The following is a 17,893-nucleotide window of genomic DNA, read 5'->3' as shown; positions in this document are numbered from 1 at the left end:
CTATATGTGTATTTACGTAAAAAGACTTTTATTTTCTGACGGAAAAAATAAAAATTACAAAAAGACTTTTATTATTGACGGAAAAAATAAAAGTCCCAAAAAGACTTTTATTTTTGACGGAAAAAATAAAAGTCCCAAAAAGACTGTTATTTTTGACGGAAAAAATAAAAGTCCCAAAAAGACTTTTATTTTTGACGGAAAAAATAAAAATCCCAAAAAGACTTTTATTTTTGACGGAAAAAATAAAAATCATTTTTAACAGTTAAAAATCAACGTTTATTTTTTCCGTTAAAAAATAATTAATTAAAGTGGATTTTTTTTATTTAGGTCACATAATAACAGTTATTTTTTACCTGATTTGATATAAGTTATAACCGTTACGGTCCCTGCAAAAAAACTTTTTTCAAACGTCCGCCATTTTGTTAATTTTTGAGCGAAGTTAATAATCTTATTTCATTATTTCTTTCTAACACAGTTGGAATTTTGGCATTCCGATGTTCCAGTTAAGAATTATCATGCCCCCCCATCAAAAACTTTTCTTGAATCACAAAAAAATTGTAAATTATATATATGTGCGAAGTTACAAACCTTAACAAGCATTGGTATCCATTTACTAGCCCATTGAAAATCATGAAAATTTAACATCGAGAATGGGATAAGATTGATGCAAAAATATAATTACAATTTGAATAATACATATCTTAGGAGAAAAAAATAAAAACAATTTTTGAATTCTAAACTACTTTAAAATCTGTTTTGCAACCATCCAATAACGGTTCTTTGAAGCGTATGATAAATATATAAACGCATTGTAATATGTAACGAATACGCCAGGAGTCAAAATCTTCTTCTTCAAAATCTGTTTTGTAATCAACCATTAACGGTTCTTTGGAGCGTATGATAAATATATAAACGGATTGTAATATGTAACGAATACGCCAGGAGTCATTCAATGGAAATTTTCTTACCCGAAGATACATACTTTGTATTATTGCGTGACGAGCTGTTTCTATACAACATACTCGTTGTATAGAAACAATCGTTGTATGGAGCCGATTCCATTAAATTCCATTAAATCCAGGCCCTAGGATGATTTTATGGGCTCATCTTTGGTAAAGGAACCATAGGTCTATCTCGATTTTCGAGTCTCTCACTTTTCAAAAAAAAAATATTTTTCCCTATAACATCATTTTGATTCCAAATTCGATTTTTTTATTATTTTTAAGCAACGATGTTTTTGATCCATTTTGCCGAAAAACTTGCAATTTTTCCCAGAAAATAGTTAAAATATGTATGAAACGCCCTCTGTCGGTGGTCATAGGTAAAAGTAAAGATCAGAAATGAATTTCTCGACCCCAAAAACCACCCATATACACATAAAAAAGATAATATAACGATGAATAAAAAACACTTCAGAAATCCCTAGTCAAATCATAATATTATCCACAACTCTCATTTAAGACAAAAATTAGTTCTCTACTTCTCGCTCTGAAAAGTTTTTTTTCACATCGTTTATTACACAACCAAAGCATGTGGCTTTGATTTGCATATTCTGAGCAGTATATGCACGCAATATTACGCCTCGCATTGTTATTCCATATACGATTACTGTAATAATTGGCAAAGTCCCTCATTTTTTTAGCATTTTAGTCAGTCTATTTGAAATTAGCCGCATCTAATACCAAACATGTAAGTATTAGGAATCTTGTTTCCAAATCTTCCTAAACCTAAATTATATTTCCACTCAACACATATTTCTGCAGATCACTGTAAAGTCTTCCCCCTAAAACACAAACAAACACATACACTCACATATGCATATTAAATATAATGATATAACAATTTAGCAGCGCATCAACACACATGATTAGCATTTCAATAAAAACATACCAAACATGTCAAAATCCAAATGGAAGACGAACCACATCAACCGCCAGCAATGGTTTGGAAAGAATGCCATTTGAAACGGAACCAGGACGAGAGACATCAATGACAAAACAGTTTCTGCAAAGCACGATTCCGACGACATAACTTTAATTTACATCTTTTGTTGTCAACGCATACATGTGAGTGTGCGTATGTGTGGGTGTGTGCAAATGGAATTTACATGTGAGCGTGTGTTTGTGTATCTCTTTTGTTTTTGCCAAGTATCCCCACATTTGTTTACTGTATTTTTTTGCTATCTCGCTTGTTTGCAATTGTAAATATACAAAACGCACACAGTCACAGACACACGCCCACATTTGGATTTGAGCGTTACAACAAAAGAGAAACCCAACAATGCCGCATAATGATTTATGAAGGTTTAAATTTATTCTTAAACCATTGCACAAATGTAATACTCGGCCAGTTGAACAGTCGTGAGCATAATTATAGCAATCGAAATGTTTTGGGTAATATTTTAGCATTTCTACAAAAATTTAGATTCTGCCACAACCATATATTGTGAGTTAAGAGGAGATTATGGATTTGAAGAGACTGGAACGTTTGCAAATATTGTAAGCCTGTTCGTTCGTTTCGCTGAAAATATCACTTCTGTAAGTGCTTTTTGCCGATTCCTCGTCTTCCTCCTTGAACTATATGTGGTGGACGCCAATATTTCCAACATTTTTTCAATAATTAAGCACATTTCTCTCTCGGTAGGTATGTTAATAAATAAATTTGTCGTATTTGGTGTATTTGTTCGGAGAAACCCCAAGTAGTTGAAGAGAGGCAATTACATCCAGAAAATGTCACTGTTATTTATTATCATATAATAACCGTTTTTCTATACCATAAGGTGAAATATTCACTGAAGATCAGAAAAAAAATTTATTTCGATTTGTGCATCTCCGTCTGTCCGTTGTAATCACGATAGAGCTTGCTATATTGAAGATAGAGCTTTGAAATTGTTCACATACCTTGTTACTACTAATAGGATGTTTGGTATTAGCTATATAGGCCCCACGTTAAATATTCGGTATTTTAAAAATTGTTGGCATGGTTTTTAACCGAATTGGCTGTAATGTGATATTTTGGGTTGTCATTAGGTTACACATTATCCTCCCAAAAATTTTCAATATTGGTTCATTTATTCGGTATTTTGTGGTTTTTAAAAATTGTTGGCATGGTTTTTAACCGAATTGGCTGTAATGTGATATTTTGGGTTGTCATTAGGTTACACATTATCCTCCCAAAAATTTTCAATATTGGTTCATTTATTCGGTATTGGCTTAAATGCACTTTACGGACACCTCTCCGATCATTTTGAAATTTTTATCATAGGTAGCCCTTCTGATGCTGATTACAGCAACATACGTTTTTTCGGGGGGAAGTCAGTACTTCCCGAGATATGGGGTTCCAAAATTAAAAAAATACCCCTACTTTTTCTTAAACAGATTTAAAAATACCACTCCGAAACGTTTAATTTTTTTACAGCACATAGTCCTTTTGGAGCGGATTACAACCACATAATAAGCTTATATGGTTATTTGTTTGATTTAAGGATTTTTTTCCTTTAGGGACACTCGGATTGTTCTGGATCAGCAGAGGTATGTATAGAAAAAATTGGAATTAAAAGAGAATTCTGCTCGCGTATCCCAATTTTCCACCTGTCCATAGAGGAAAGTCTTAAATCCCCGCCCGAAGGCCGGCTAATCCGAAAAATTGTATTTAAAAGAAAATTTTGTTCTCATATCACAATTTGTTGTCGGATAACAAATAAGGGTATAAAATGTAGGTTTTATTACATTTTGATACCCCATATTTCCGGAAGTACGAAGTTCTCCCCAAAAAATTATGTGGTTGTAATCAGCTCCAAAAGGACTATGTGCTGTAAAAATTTAAACGTTTCGCAGTGGAACCCCATATCTCGGGAAGTACTGATTTCCCCCCGAAAGAAATTATGTTGCTGTAATCAGCATCAGAAGAGCTACCTATGGTAAAAATTTCAAAATTATCTGAGAGGTGTCCGTAAAGTGCATTTGTTCCAAAATTTCTGTTAGTAGTCTGTAATTGAAGTGGAAATATTTAAACGAAAGAACATTTTTAGAAAAATCCGCGAAAATGTTGCAAAATATATTTTGAAAGATATTAGCATTTCCACACATTTTATATCGAACCTTTATGGTTTCATCTCTTTGTAGTTCTTTTTGACCATATTTTGGGCGAAAATCGGCAGGGTATATCTTTAAGTAATTGTCAATTATGGAAAATTCTCAAAATATGTTAATTTTCTACAATTAATTGGATTGACATTGCCTTGAAAAAACTGTTGTATAGGAAAATAAATTTATATTTTCATTAGAGTTAAATTAAATAATAGGAAATCGAAAAGAGAGAGTAAGATTAATCGCTATCATTATTTGCTCACGTTTTCCATAAAATCAAGATTTATTTAGTTTGAAAATATAAGTTATGTTATGTGAAGAAATTTACAGACAGTAAGACATGGTAAAGTAAGGAATAAGCGGTTGCATTATGTGGAGCCTATACCAAAAACTATACCGGCAATTATGAGGGAAGTTTCTTACCTCATTGGGGTATACCGAATTAAAGACAATTAAATGGCTATTCAAAGGACTTATAAATCGTATGTGGTCAGAATAGGAAATTATGCAAACTAATTTTGAGATTCCGCCAAAACGAGCATATTAAGTAATATTTACAATCCCTAAAGTTTTGTATCGAGCTTTAATGTTGAAATAAATTGTTGTTTTTTAAGACATATGGTCTTTTGAGTTAGTTAGATCAGAATTTCTAATTTCATAAAATATGTGTATGTTCTAATACAAATAATGCGATCATTAACATCGACGAAAATAATAGTAATGATAGCATTATTAGTATTCCCGTCAGATATTTGAAGTTTTGTCTTATATTCTATAGAGCCCAAGCTTTTGGATATGAAATCTCATTTTCATATTTGTCAAAAAAGTGTATTATTCTTTGGCAAAGTTTTTTTTTTAATGGCGACAACTTGAAATTTGGATGTGGACCTATGTAACCTTAAACAACAACTTATTCAAATGTTAAATTAAAATCAAAAACAGGCATTTACGATTAAAAGAAGGTATACGGCGTCAACATTGGCCAAACTCTTCCCCCTTAACTGTAAAAAACTATTTATTGAATATATAGAAAACATATACAAATCTCCAAAGGCAATCTGAAAACTAATTAACAATTTCTTTAAAAAATTCTATTGAAAAAAAAAACATTTGGTGAAATAAGTTCTACCAAATTAGAAACTGTTATGGACCTGCATTGGGGTTCCAACTAATTATTTTTATTGACATAAACTTAGTGGCAAATGTTTTTTACCAACCTTATATTGATGCAATGTTGATAAGGCAAAACAACGTTTGCCGGGTCAGCTAGGTGATATAATTATCAATATTCATCATCATACACTGAGGTATTTTGAGGATTATGACCCGTGTATGGCATCGAGTGTCAAATCTTCTACTAAAAAATTCCCATGACAGCCTACGACATACATAAAGATGTTGAATTATTACAGGTACTTTAAGGGGACACCCCTCCCCCCCCCCCCTCACATTCTCGGGGTCATTTTATTTTTTTTTTTTCCTATTTAATTCGAATCTACACTAATTCAAGAATGTTTCTACAAAATTTTAAGTAAAAATATCAAGAACTATTGAAGATATAGCCGATTAATTGTGTCAGCATCAAGTGACGGCTAAAGGGTTTCTCAAACTTTAGACGCGTTTTTCTCTTTTGTGAATGGCGGGCACGATAACTCAAAAACTAATAACCCAATCGATTTCAATTTTTTACACGTTTCTCTGTGAGTGTATAGCTATCGTATGAACTAGGATAAACCCAATTGGTGAATATCTTCCTTATTTTTTAACTTGGGTTTAGGACAAAAATCGGTGATTTTCCACAAATATTTTTTTCAAAGGTCCGTCATTTTGTTAATTTTAGAGCGAAGTCAATAATCCTAGTTCATACAAGAGCCGGACATGTACTCTTTCTAACACCGTTGGAATTTTCAGATTCCGATGTTCCAGTGAGGAGTTATCATGCCCGCCATCAAAAATAAGGATTTTTCTTTAATTGCAAAAAACAACAACAAAACAACTACACAATTTTTTGTAAATAATGTTCCCCTTTTTTAAATCTTCATTGAAAATCTTGAAAAACTAAAATCGAGAATTGAAAAACTAAAATCGTGCGGACATAGGTTTATTACAAGAGACATTTCCAGGCCTCGTAATTTCTCATCGTGGCGACATCATGCGATTTGACACCTTGATTTGACATATTTATGGGGCTACATAGCTGAAGCTCTTATACACATAAATGCAAAGATACAAAATTTCTCAATATTCTCTAAATGTCGAAGAAGAAGACGGATGGACTGCAAAAATCTATTTTATTGCCGATTCTAAAAAGATTGTCATATAATAATAATAAATATTTGCTACTTTTGATGTGAAAATTACATTAAATTGGTAATTTTTTCAATTATTTGCCTGCCCTGCTATTTTATGCCTCTTAGCTGATCTGCCAATCCCTATGTGAATGTATAATAAAATGGTTTGTATTTCGGTATTTTGTTACACAAATACAAAAACACGTGATTACGTACACATCTTTGTATATTTTGTTTGAATATGTGTGTGTACGTGTGAGCGTGTATAAACATATAGACTCTTGTGTGTCACACTATCCCACTCCTCAAATCGTCCACTTTGCATGAATGACGGACGACTGCTGACTGTATCTGTAGTTTGTTGTTATTAATGTTTTTCGTTACATTTTGTTGTTTTTAAATGAACATGACAGTTCGTTACGTTTCGTTTGAAATATAATTCGTCTCTGTTAATCCGACGACTGAGTGGTGAGTGAACGTCATGTTGATGCTGATGCTGCCACAGTTATCCTTCTCAAAGTCAGTCACACTCCGACTCTCGCACACATATTTACACACACTGTCATGTTTGTCGTCCAATGATGCAGCAAGAGGTCGTTGACTACATAACTTTTGACCAATATTTCACTTATGTCGCCAACGAACACACAAACACCAAATACCATCCTTCCACGCAAGAAGTTGGTTTCAAACATAATTCCCATGGCAATGCTCCCCAAATCGTCGTAATGTCTTCGAGTGGGTACTATTTCTATGTTCGGAGAAGCGTTGTTGTTGCTTTTGTCGACATTTGACGTTAAAATTTTAATCAAATATTTCAAGCTTGTCTCTCGGAATTTCCGTCATTCTCCTCTTCAGTTGTCTATAGGCATAGTAGGTGTCAGTTCGGATCTGTAGCATAAGTTTTGCACAACTACGAATGTGTGCCCAGACCATCATCCTTGATGAAGCCTATGTCGTTGTTCGAGCATTACTTACTTGTATTTCATTAAATACGACAATGACAAAAACATTCGGATAGTCGGAGCAGCAACGACCGTAGTAGGAAGAACCAAATAAAAAAGAAAACAACCGGCAACATCAGCCTTTTATAACTTCCTTAGGTTTTGTTTAATGAATATAAGGGTATACTTAGTTATGCTTTCTTTGTTTCATTTAAAATTCTGTCCAACGACCAGAAAAGGCAACAGAAATTATTTATTATAGTTGCCGTTTCTGTTGGTTCTCATCGTTGGTTGTTGTATACCCGTTGTTGTCATTGTTGTCGTTGTTAGTGTACTTGTACATATTTGCAGGAGCGGATTAAACTAATATAAAGGAGGAACTATACAATTTTGCATAATTAATAATTCCCTAAAGATTTTAAATAATTCAAGAAGTGTGAATAAAGATTTCTTTTTTTATATTAGAGAGAGAGTTTAATTTTTACACAAAAAAAAAGCTAAATTGGTAGCCATATACAGTAGCGAGCCATATGAATGCAATGACGAGTAAAATTATGTATAGGTGTAGTAATTGGGAATAATTTTTACTTTTGTTGCTTTCACTCAACACTTAGCTTATTTCTTTTTCTATACCCGAAAAAAATTAATATTAAGTTTTTCCATGACACATTTCCCAATAATTTGTAACATAAATATTGACATTGCATTGCCGCTACATCTACGACCCTGTTTTATGCAATGTCATGGTGGTTGCGTGAGTATCTTGCAAATGTTTGGTTTGCTCTTCTGTATTTTCCAATGTTTACTATGCATATATTAAAATACAAAAAAATGTCGTTATAGTTTTCGCATTCCATTGTACAACGGATGATTTAAGAATGTCGTTCATATCCCGTGACTTCTAAACTATTTAAGAAACTTGTAGGAAAATGTAATATGCAAGCACATATGCACATTATATGTATATGTAATTATGTCGAAGTAATTGTATAAAAATACTAAATATATTAATTTTATAAAAATGAATAATGTCACAAACTAAGCACAAATATCGTATATTTATAATATTGTATATTAAACGTTTTCTTTTCATTTGCAACACCTCGAAATATTCACACGGAATCCCATCAGAAATTTTTGTCGATTCAGACATGTGCTTCTATCTATCTGTAGGTCTGTTGATTTCACTATAGAATTAGCACTCATTTAGAGCTTCAACGTAGAAAGTGAAAAGCATATTTGAGAAAAATGTTCAATGTAGATCCATGATTTAACATATACCCATATACGGATTCCTCCTAATTTTGGGAATATCCATGGAAGTAAACACATTTTCCTATCGAATTAGTTGGTATTTCCAAATTCAGGTTATTGTAGTGTGGAAAATATAGTTGCCGAAAATTCGTTAATATTATGGTTCTCGTCACATTTTAGAGATTTTTGACGCTTGTAAACACTTCACGGGGCTCTTGGCGAATAAAATACTTATTTGAAAATTTTAGACGTAAAGCAACGAAAAAGAAAACCAAACCTCACAATGTTGACGACCCACGTAAACGTATAAAGGACCAACAATCTGCACTTGGAATGTGCGCACGTTGTTCAGAAAATTTTTCGCTTTGACGGAAAGTGACTGGCGTAAGTAAATCAGATGATTACGCCCTGTATTATAGCTGCCATGAAACTAGACATGAATTTGGCTATAATCGGTATAAAATCGAAGTTCTTCTACATCAATCTCATTTGGGCCCATGCTCCGACCGAAGACAAAGACGAACAGACCAAAGACATATGGCCGCTGCCTGGCCATAACATTAAAATTCTGATAGGAAATTTTAATGCAAAACTCGGTAGGCATAATATTTTTGGCCCATGAAGAAACATCCGACAACGGCATGAGGTTGATTGACTTCGCGGCAGCATAGTTAGCAGCACCAGATTCAAGCATCGAGAAATAAAATCGATCGTGGTGTGATGGACGGAAGTCATTCATCCAGTGTTTTAGAGGTTCGAATGATCCGAGGAGTCAATATCGATTCGGACCACAACCTTGTAGAAGCCAAGGTTCGCACTAGTCTTAATGTAGCTGCAAAGATGTGATCTAACACAACACGGATACTCGACGACGAAAAGCTGCAAACACAACAAGTAGCAGAAGCCTACTCCGCTTAACTTACCTACTTGCTTGACGAAAGCACTCCATGACCCGATAATAATATAGAAGCACAATGACAAAGAATTTCCCACTTCAAATACCACCATAATGCTACTGATGTGAAAAACGCAGCGTATAAGGCATCCCTGCAGACAGTAGCAACACGAAATGTGAAGGAGAATTATCGGAAGAAAAGGAGAGTGGAGAAACGTATTTTCAGAAAAAAGAAGAAAGAACAAGAAAAACGTGAGCGGAAGCAAATCGAGATGTACAGGAGTCAGAATGAAGTCCGGAAATTTTACCAACGATTAAAACAACAAATCGAAGGCTTTGGCACATCCTCTTGTAGATATGAAGATGGAAATCTGCTGACAGAAAAGCTTCTGGTATCAAATAGTGGCGGTGAAGAAGATAACCGAGAACCAAGATGAGGTCAGATGTAGGTCAGAGTAGCAATTAATCGGCTGAAGAACAATAAAACAGCAGGTGCCAATGGATTAACAGTCGAATTATTCAAGACCGGTCAGATGCTGGACCAGAAGCATGCTCCAGCTGATTAGTACAATTTGGCCAGAAGAATGCATGCCCAATGATTGCAACTTTAGAATCCTGTGTCCCGTGCACAAAAAAGGAGAAAAGGAGGCGATATGTGCCAAATATAGTGGAATAAGTATCCTTCCCATCGAATATAAAGTGATATCCATAGTTCTGTGTGAACGACTGAAGCTAATGGCCAATGACATTATTTTACCATACCAATGCGGCTTCAGGCCTGGCAAATCCACCATTGACCAGTTTTTCACTCTGCGTCATTTCCTGGAAAAGACCCACGAAAACAACATTCCACCTATTTGTCAACTATAAAGCCGCATTCGACAGCCCTATCCGTTCTTCATTTGGCATTCCTGCAAAATTAATACGGCTATGCCGGATAACTTTAACTAGCACAAGATCAGCAGTTAAAGTCGGAAAGGACCTCTCTCTCTTCAATACCGAACGAGGATTCAGACAAGGTGAAAGTTTGTCGTGTGACCTCTTTAACATCCTGCTAGAAAAGGTCAAACGAGATGCAAATGTGAACCGAAAACACACTCTGTAAACCATCATCATATGTTACTCGCCTACGCCGATGACATCGACGTAATGAGTCGAGCATTGGAAAAGCTGCGCAAAAGAATGAAAGTCACAAGCCAGCTAAGTAAGTAATATGCGGTAATGCATAAAGCAGTATTTTGAACCAGAAGTCAGCTTTGCATACTTTCCCGTGAAATTAATCATCTGAGTTGCTTATAAACGGGAAATACTTTAGTTTATATCTTTAGAAAATTTTTTAGTAGAATGTTGGGATTGTATTGATGTTTTTTAATAAAACATACAATATCGTAATGAATTCTTTGGTGCCCAGCATAAAATGCATCACACAATTTTTAAAAATTTTGACATATGGCGGAGTTGGCAGTCGGGGTTCTTATTATCCCCACCGAGAAATTTCATCCTCAAAAGAATAATTCCAGTACTGCACAAACTTATTAGTTATATGTTATCATATATTGCAAATATACACTCGTCATATAACAGTGTAAAACAAAAATGACGTGTCTGTTCTTCGCAATATTGTTTATAATGTTTTCTGTCTCTGTGATAATCATGATTGGACATAATCAAGTTGTTTTCTTTATTTTTTCCCTTTTTTTCGCAATATCATGGGAAATTGTTTTGACTTAAAACATAATTTCATGTCATTGGGTGGGATTGAATAAAAATAGATTCCTTGGGTGCACAATTCGAATTGTCCTTTCGTCTGGCGTACAAAACGAAACGGAAGTAACGCAAGCGAGCAAACAAACAAACCATAGTCGATGAAAACAAAGACATTGTTGCACAAGATGATGCAGCAGCCATAAATTTCCTAAAAACCGGACGACATCTCATGACCACTAGACGTTTTTAACTATTTATGTTGTCGCGTTGCCATGCTGGGCGAATTTCCAATTGAAGAGAGTTCTTTATAATGCTGAGTGTTTAGTATCCGCCACCCGGTGCTACAAAAGCTTATCTCAGTGAATCAGCCAAGACAAAGGCAACGAACGAACGAACGACAACAACAAGGATGTTGAAGAAGAAATTCTAATGCTGTTGATGATAATCGCAACGGCGATGTGGATGAACGGATACTCATCCGTTGTTGCTGTTGATGTTGTTGTTCATACGAACATCTTTGACTTTATCGTCAACTTCCTTTTTGGCAAACAGCAGGATCATTATGCATTCAAATATTGTTGTTGACATGCTGTTGCTGCTGCCTCTACTACTGTTGTTGTTGTTGCAGTGGTTGTTGGTGATGTTGTTTATGTTGCTAGTAGTTTGTTGTCAGTGGGTTAACATCAAAGCAAATATTATGCTTGTCTACCTACCTCAGCTGTTAGCTGTTGCATAAGTTCAACATCCTTAACTTGCAGAATTTGTTGACATTGCTGTTGTTGTTACTTTTTTTATTCTACAATAGCATAATCATTGGCGGTACACAGTTGTTTGAGGGCGTTTGACATTTCTTAAAGTTAAAATAATAAAGTTTCAAAGTAAATGTAAGAAATGCCTCGTATTCGTTTGTGTGGTTGTGATATTACGTTATAAATTTCATATTTTAATAGGTGAAAACATTCGATATTTAATACTGATGCAAGGAAAAACATTTTTTTTTAAATTATTTTACATTAATTTGCAGGAAATATCAAATATTCAACAATCAATATTCTATTTTCATGACAAGAAACTCCCACAACTATGAAAGGCATAAAATTAGGGTACAAATAATATACCATGCGAATAATTTAAGCGGATTAATATATAATTATGCTAATAAATCTATTAAATTGTACAATTGTGTTCAGCATTAAAAATATTTCAATTAAAAGCTTTTGTTTGGAACAAAAGTTTTAGGAAACACTTGATATTTTCCAGGGTTAAGGAGATTATGTTCTACTATATTATCTTGAGCAAAATTTATCATTTAATGCTAATAATGACCTACAGTAACAAAAGAATTCAACGCTCAATTATTATAAAACGATTTAAATACAACGCTTACAAAAACATATCGATAAATTTAATATGTTTGTCCATTTTTTGCAGGTGTGAGAGCACAGATATTGCTGACATAAAATAATTTTAATTGTGACACCATGCAGCAGTCGGCAGCTGCAAGTTTTATAAAAACCCAAAGTTGTAAATTTATCAAAAATTTGAATTATGGAGAAAAGCATTTATTTCAAAAATAATTTCTTATCTGTATTATCATATTAAGTGGACGTTTAATAAACTTTACATTTCTGAAACTATACGCTGCGAAAATATAACAAAGAGGGTCAGGTTCTATGTTATCAATTTTTACTCGAACATTTTCTAACAACATTTTGAGTGGTAGAAAAATCCTTATGAGGATGAAAGTCCTTGGTAAGTATATTAAGAAATCAAAAGGATAAATTTGCTATAATCGAGTGAGGAATATTTTTTGAACCTTACACTACATACTAAAATTCATATCGGCAGTATACATTCATTATTCTTTTCAGATTTTAAAATTAAGTTAAAATGCAACTGAAGTATATTTACTACAATTTTGGAAATTTCCAAAAGGTCTGCTACTTTATGTAGATTATTTCGAGAAGCAAATAAACCTTTCAAATGATTACATTCATTTTATGAAACACCGTAGATTGAGTAGCATGATTGTGTACTAATATAGAAGAGGTAGTGGAATTTTTGGAAGAAATAGGGGAAAATGGTAAGATTTAATTTGGATTTATTTCTAAGAAGTAGAAGTTTCAGGTCAAATGTAATGAATTCGAACTCCGAATATTTTATAGAATTACATTACTTGTACCATGTTTGAACGAACTAATTGTAAATATAACAAGCAGATTTCTGGAAAATTAAAATTAAATTAATTTAATCCACTTCATACGATTGTAGTATGTGACGAAAATCAATTTCCAAATATAAATATATTTTTTCAGATTTTAATAGCTGTGGTTCATCAGCTTAAAGAACGTTTCCTACCCCACGTCGAGTAAAAAGGTAGATGAAAATCAAATATAAAAACCACGTTTTTCTGTCTATGCATAAATCTGTCTTTAGTTTTAAAACATTTTCACGATTAGAAATGCATTTCCATATATTTTCTATTAAACATATACAAATTTAACTTGCGTACAAACGATGTATATTAAAATAATACATTTGTTTAAGGCAAAATTTAACTTTTTTCATTTCGCACCATCATACGTAGGAAGCGCGTACGCACCACAGCTCGCATATAGATAGTCCTAATAATTAAAGTTACTAAAGTAGTCTTGCAAAATTTTATTTTTAGTAGAATAATGTAGAAAATTATTAATTATTCAAATAAGAAATTAATTTCGAGTTAACAGTACGACCATCCATGTCAAAATCAATGCAACAAAAAAGGTTATTAAATGCATTACACATCCTGCTAATTGGTTCGTTTGATGAATAATTAGTACGATGATAATTACAACACAAAAACCGGTAAAATCTGGAAATCTTAAATATATAGTGACAGTGCCCGGGTGAAGTAAATGAGGCGAATAGTTGGTTTTTTAAAAATATTAATGATATTTCAATTCATCATCACACCACTATACACAGGTCTTCAATGTTGCCCTCCCGAGGACCTCGACGGATCTTCTAATACAATTTAAGGAATGACATTTATTTATTATGTGCACACAAATAGAGTAATTATTTATTATTATAATGACCAAATCACTTATCTGCATTAGAAAAACTACGAACAAATTTAGCTTAAGAACTTTTTCCATTAAGAAATTATTTTATGTAATTTGTTTACATGTCATGTAATGTGTTGAACTCCATCGAATGTAATCAGTTTTGTTTTTTGTCTCATCCAGAGTATTGGCAATATTACATTCTGTATTTATAGAATTCGGTGACATGAATGACATTCAACTTTTTACTAATTAATCTAAAAATAATTGGTAATTGGTACCAACCCCACAAAAAAATCAGAAAATAAAATAACAACATTGTATCAGATTTGATCTACATAATATGCATCATTAACAGTGCACCGCTGAAGCGAATCCCCATAGAAAGAGCAAACTTACTGCACACCACTTCATGTCAACGAATCTCAGTGAAGGACACTCGTCGAGAAGAAAATTGCGGGCATGCAACGTGTTAATGTTAACACGTCATACAAGACCCCCACTAGGCAGTGCTAATTGCATCGCAACAGCCATCCATCCAGCCGACCCACGCCTTCCCTCACTTGATGTTACTTTTGTTTTTATAGTGGGGTGCTCTTTTGCACCGACATTAATGTAATTTTAATGAAAGCATCAACAGGATATGATGGCTCCTAGCCAACTATTCTGCATCCATTCATATTTCAACCATTTAATAAATTCACCATCCCTTCATTATCTGAGCCAACAATTCAAGCTTTATTTATCCATCTACTCATTCATCCTTTCATTTAGGCATTCAGTTGTAATTTTCCAAGGGTGACTGCAAAATATGAAATCTGCACAGTGGTATATTTTTCTGCACACTGTTTCTAAAATATATATTTATTGAATAGTTACCTAACTATTTGTCCGAAGACACTGTGCAGCAACGGAAAGCGGAATCTCTAATTGGCGGCGAGTGGATGGATACAGCTCATTATGTATTATGCTAATTTTGTATATCGCTGATGGATGTTTTTAATGCAGCAGCAAATTTGCAATTGTTTTCGTTACTGCTCGCTGTTGCATTCTGACAATGGGCTATTACTTAAATCACATTCACTTATAGTCCATAGTCATCACCATCATCATGATGAACGTTACGTTGTTGTTGTTTGTGTTTCCTCTTCAAGGATTATTCTTTAAAAAAGTACAGCGGGGTCGGTCCATTGTTCTGTCCATAAACAACAAAAAAAAATACAATGAGTCTTCCTTAATGTCCTCTAATACTTTTGTCAATTTGCATTCTATTATCATGAACCACTTTTCATAACAATATTTTAAAATGAACTCTTTTTAGAGTCGATTACCTTTCAATGGGGTTATGAAAATTTCAAATTATACCATACACAAAACACAATTTGAAATTAGAAATGTAAACCAAGTTATTATTATTGACAGAGATCAAAAAGTGTTTTATTTTTCGTAAAATAATTCATATAGACTTATGATGTGATATTTATATATATCATCCATTGTCTATAACAACTTGGTGAAGGAAACCAGTAGGGAAAGTAGTAAAGTCGGACGGGCCGACTATATGATACCCTTCACCACAAACGTCCCATTTTTCAAGGATCAGTAAAATGAAATTGGACCCATAAACATATCTTTCTGCAACCTATACTAATTTTTTCATTTGGTCAGATATAGAATTGCTTTTTGCAATGTGACAAAATTATGTAAATCAATTTAAAGCATATATCAGTCGGATACCCGTTGATTATTTGGATACATATCTGATTAACATGAGGAGTTTGGTGCACCATTTACTTTAAATCGGACGAAAATATTTGTAAAAGCTATATCGAAATCTAAGCCGATTTCATCGAAACTCGTCACAGAATATCGGCCACACTTTCAGTTCTTGGTGCATCATTTAGTTAAAATCGGGAGAAAATATGTATGGCTATCTATCCAAATAAAACTTTCCACATTCTAGGTTATATAAACTATATAACTTTGGGTCTTTGGTGCACATTCTACTTAAAATCTGACGAAACTATTTATGAACTATATCTAAATCTGAACCAATTTCAACAAAACTTGCCACACGTTATCTCATAATAACTTCAATAAGTTGTTGTTTGTGCCAATCGGACCCACATGGGGAATTCGGTGCAGCATTTATATCGAACATATAGGTTATACTAAGTTCATTACGAAAGATATATGTGGACTTTGGTGCACCATTTACATTAAATCGTACGAGCTATATCTAAATGTGGACCGATTTTCAGGAAACTTAACAAACATCATTCTATACTTCATTCAGTACGATATGCCAAATTTCGTGCAAATCGAAAGCTGTATAGGGACTCTGGTGCACCATTTACCTAAAATCGGACGAAAATATATATGGGAGCTATATCTAAATCTGATCCGATATTCACGAAACTTAACACACATCATTGAAGACTTTATTCAGTACGCTGTACCAAATTTCGTGGAAATCGAAAGATATATAGGGACTTTGATGCACCATTTACCTTTAATCGGACGAAAATATATATGGGAGCTATATCTAAATCTGAACCGATTTTCACGAAACTTAACACATATCATTGTAGACTGTATTCAATATATATATATATATATATATATAGGGACTTTGATGCACCATTTTCCTTAAATCGGACGAAAAAAAATATGGAAGCTATATTCTAAATCTGAACCGATTTTCAGGAAACTTAACACACATCATTCTAAACCCAATTCATTATGCTGTGCCAAATTTCGTGCAAATCGAAAGACATTTAAGGACTTTGGTACACCATTTTCCTTAGGTCGGACGAAAATATATATATGGGAGCTGTATCTAAATCGGAACCGATTTTCACGAAACTTAACACACATCACTCTAGACTTTACTCAGTACGCTATACCAAATTTCGAGCAAATCGAAAAATATTTAAGGACTTTGGTACACCATTTTCCTTAAATCGGACGAAAATATATATGGAAGCTATATTCTAAATCTGAACCGATTTTCAGGAAACTTAACACACATCATTCTAGACCCAATTCATTATGCTGTGCCAAATTTCGTGCAAATCGAAAGACATTTAAGGACTTTGGTACACCATTTTCCTTAGGTCGGACGAAAATATATATATGGGAGCTGTATCTAAATCGGAACCGATTTTCACGAAACTTAACGCATATCACTCTAGACTTTACTCAGTACTCTGTAGCAAATTTCGTGCAAATCGAAAGATATTTAGGGACTTTGGTGCACCATTTACCTTAAATCGGACGAAAATATATTTGGAAGCTATATATAAATCTGAACCGATTTTCATGAAACTTAACACACATTATTGTAACTTAACACACAATATTGTAGACCTAAATCATTAGACTGTACCAAATTTCGTGCAAATCCTAAGATATATAGGGACCGTTTACATTAATTAAATCGGACAAATATATGGGAAATTACAAAATTCTTTTAAAATTCCATAAAAAAAATTTAAAAATTTTTTTGCGAGCACATTCACGATTTTTCTTCGTAGGTTAAGAAAAATATGCTGATTCGAAATATGTTCGCGTTCACAAATTCGGATGCTGCGCACAAAAGTTATAGCGGTTTTAAATCTTGTATTTCAAACATAAATTAAATGAATTTCTATTTGTTGTAATTCGC

The 17,893-nt window shown here is 33.5% G+C and overlaps 1 long non-coding RNA gene across 1 annotated transcript in view; it reads left to right on the top strand.

The window, feature by feature from the left end:
• The window catches only part of LOC133321779 (uncharacterized), a 43,740-nt gene that overhangs the window by 17,932 nt on the left and 7,915 nt on the right, over window positions 1–17,893 (top strand). The window lies entirely within an intron of this gene.

This window comes from Musca vetustissima, unplaced genomic scaffold, assembly GCF_032173495.1.
Source record: "Musca vetustissima isolate MV318-11 ecotype Yass unplaced genomic scaffold, APGP_CSIRO_Mvet_v1 utg6094, whole genome shotgun sequence".
NCBI lineage: Eukaryota > Metazoa > Arthropoda > Insecta > Diptera > Muscidae > Musca > Musca vetustissima.
This window is presented reverse-complemented; position numbering and strand designations above follow the sequence as displayed.